Here is a 3,602-nt window from a genome sequence, read left to right as displayed (position 1 = left end):
AGAAATGGAATGTGTTAAGAATTTCTCTATTTTATTTTGAAGCAAGAAAGCCGGTACAGTGACCTAATTTTTTTTTTCTTATCTGAAAGCATACTATTAAAGCTATTTTCTCATATTTTATCTCAAAATTCAATGGTGCATAATCTATACAAAATCTGTCAATTTTGAACAACCTGTAGCATGAAAATAAGCCCTGTGACTCATTCTTTTTAAAAAAAAAATTAAAAAGCATGATATAAACTACATTTTGGCAAATTATTAAAAAATTCTATGGATTATAATTTAGACACTCATCTACCTTAACTTGAAGTCACAGGTGCGAATTTTAAAAATGTCAAAAGTTGCATCTCCCGTGTATTATTAATAGATGTATAAAGTACTTAATTTTAAGATTCTCATCACCACCCCTACATGATATTAATTCATACTAATTTTTTTACATCTTTATATAGTTTAAATTTGCAAATTTTGTCTTTAAATATCTGGTGAAAATATCTTATTTGTCAATTCAAAAGGAATACCTATATATATCAAAGTGTTTTTTTTATACCTAATAACCTGTACAAAGTAAAGTATTATTATTCTTAGGTTTAAAAAGTTGATTTTAGAACTCAAATGGTCTGTAAAAGAGATCACTAAAATAATATCCATTTGATAGAATACCTCAGGAATAGATTACCTTAGCTGTATTTGGTAAAACTTTTAGGAATTTTTGGTATTCAATGCTCTTCAACTTCGTACTTTATTTGGTCTTTTAAACATTTTCTGATTTGAGCGTCACTGATGAGTCTTATGTAGACAAAACGCGCGTCTGGCGTAAATATAAAATTTTAATCCTGGTATCTATGATGAGTTTATTTGAATAATTATCTTGTGTTTTAATTTCAAGTGAAAAAAGTAACAACATTAGTCATTACTGTAGATTCATGTTATACTACTTCATAATGTGAGTTATATACTGTAACATTAATTTTAAAGTGTTTTTGAACTGCTGAATTTGAAAGACTTTAATGATGGTCATGTGTCATATCATTCTCATAAATTTTTATCAAATGAATATCAACTCACTTGCCTAGACTTGAATTTACTTTCAGTTTATCAAACATCAGATAAAGAAATATAATCCTAATATGATGATTCATTCCTAAACATGTTCATTCTAATTTCTTACAATGTTGTTTCTTGAGAAATACTATATCATCTTTAACTCAAGGTCACATGTCATATGCATTATGCAACATAAAAATAATAAAAATTTAATGCATACATGCATGCAGTACCATGATTTTCATTCATTAATAATAGAATAGCATTCTCATTTTAAGACACAATCAAATTCTTTTGTCTCTGTTGGAACAAGAATGTGATTGTGACGAAAACACTTAAGAGGTTTGAAAAATATATTTTCCAGAAATCTTTTTTTTAAACCAAATTACAATCTATTTACTGCAGCTCTGAATTTGACCTTAGAGATAATACTTTCAAAATAAGTAATGGTCTTCTTCATCTCATGTGGCATTATGGGTTTAACTAGAGGCTCATAAAAATCTGTGTAGTTACAAGGTGTAAGTGCATATTCAACAAAGGACACTATCCATTATTGTAGACAAGAATAGAATTCTGACACAAACCTCTTTATTGTTGATTTTGTAAGGCTGGTCATATTATTTGGTTTAGTTTCTCTCTATCTACTTTAGTTTTTTTTATGAAACACAAAAGACAGTAAACAAATCTTCATTTAAGGGCAATCAATCCTATAAAGAGTGACAGTCTACTCACTATATCAACATAATTTGACTTGTTTGTAGATCTTGCCTCGCTGATCATTTTTGCTATTTATTTCTAGTTATCTATCATAACTTTTATCATAGAAGGCAAACGCAAAATAATTGGTAAAAATTGTCAATAAAGGGCAAAACTCCAATAAGGATATTGAAATATAGATTCCTACACTGCAACAAGTGTATTACGATATTTCTCCACTCGAGACAGTTAAATCTTATTATTTAAAGCGCAAGGCTTGCTGAGCTCTTTAAATAACTAAAATTTAACTGTCGAGAGTGGAGAAATATCGTAATACACGAGTTATAGTGTCGGAATCTGTTTCTCTAACGATTTTTATCCTTCTTTTTCAAAGATTTTCAGAAACTTGTGTTCTTTATATGTGACGTCATCAGGCATGGTCGCCTTTTTTCATGACATCACAATAGGAAAGTTAATAAGAAAACAAAACATTTAGACGTCATAATCAAATTTCGACTAATCATTTGCCGAGAACAGATTTTTCACTAGTGAGGAGAAATATTTTTCTCACACTAGTAAGGAAATGTGAAAATAGCACAAAAATTAGAGAAACAATTTTCTCTGTCTTTATCTTAGTTGTAGATCTTGTCTTGGTGATTTTTGTTTCTATCTATCTATTGTAATTTTTAATATATAAGGCAAAAACACTAAAAAACAAGAATGTGTCCAAAGTACACGGATGCCCCACTCGCACTATCATTTTTCATGTTCAATGGACCGTGAAATTGGGTAAAAAATCTAATTTGGCATTAAAATTATAAAGATCATATCATATGGAACATGTGTACTAAGTTTCAAGTTGATTGGACTTCAACTTCATCAAAAACTACCTTGACCAAAAACTTTAACCTGAAACTCCCACTTTCATTTATTATGTTCAGTGGACCGTGAAATTGGGGTCAAAAGACTAATTTGGCTTTAAAATTAAAAAGATCATATCATAAGCAACAAGTGTACTAAGTTTCAAGTTGATTGGACTTCAGCTTCATCAAAAACTACCTTGACCAAAAACTTTAACCTGAAACTCCCACTTTCATTTTCTATGTTCAGTGGACCGTGAAATTGGGGTCAAAAGTCTAATTTGGCTTTAAAATTAGAAAGATCATATCATAAGCAACAAGTGTACTAAGTTTCAAGTTGATTGGACTTCAGCTTCATCAAAAACTACCTTGACCAAAAACTTTAACCTGAACGGACGGACGCACAGACGGACGCACAGACGAACGGAGCCACAGACCAGAAAACATAATGCCCCTCTACTATCGTAGGTGGGGCATAAAAAAAGAAATATCATCAACAAAGGGCAATTACACTAAAAAGGAGTCGACTGATGATTACAATCACTAAATATTGATAGATCTTGTCTTGCTGATCATTTTGGCAATTTCAAGTACTGTATTTATATTGTTTAGTTCAAGAAAAAAGAATTTACAAAACATGGTGAAACTTGTCAGTAAAGGACCTTTACTCCTATATATAAGAAGTACCCTGACAATTTGAACTTAAAATGACAATAGGTAGAGCTTAACATTAAGAACATTTCTAATCGACAGATTTTCTCTATTTATAACGGTTTTCCAAATTATTGACAAAACTTGTGCAGTGGTAAGAGAGGAGAATATATATTAGTAAAAGTTAATGGATGACAACTACGGATGCCAAGTATTGAGAAAAACTCACTTGGACTTTTGGGCAAGTGAGTTAAAAAAATGTTTTGTATTGTACATTTGTACCTTGAAACCTTAACAGCTTGAAGCCAGTAGAATGAGTCACAAGTTTGTTACAAATTAACAAAAATA

The sequence above is a fragment of the Mytilus galloprovincialis genome, chromosome 5 (assembly GCF_965363235.1).
Source record: "Mytilus galloprovincialis chromosome 5, xbMytGall1.hap1.1, whole genome shotgun sequence".
Lineage (NCBI taxonomy): Eukaryota > Metazoa > Mollusca > Bivalvia > Mytilida > Mytilidae > Mytilus > Mytilus galloprovincialis.
This window is presented reverse-complemented; position numbering follows the sequence as displayed.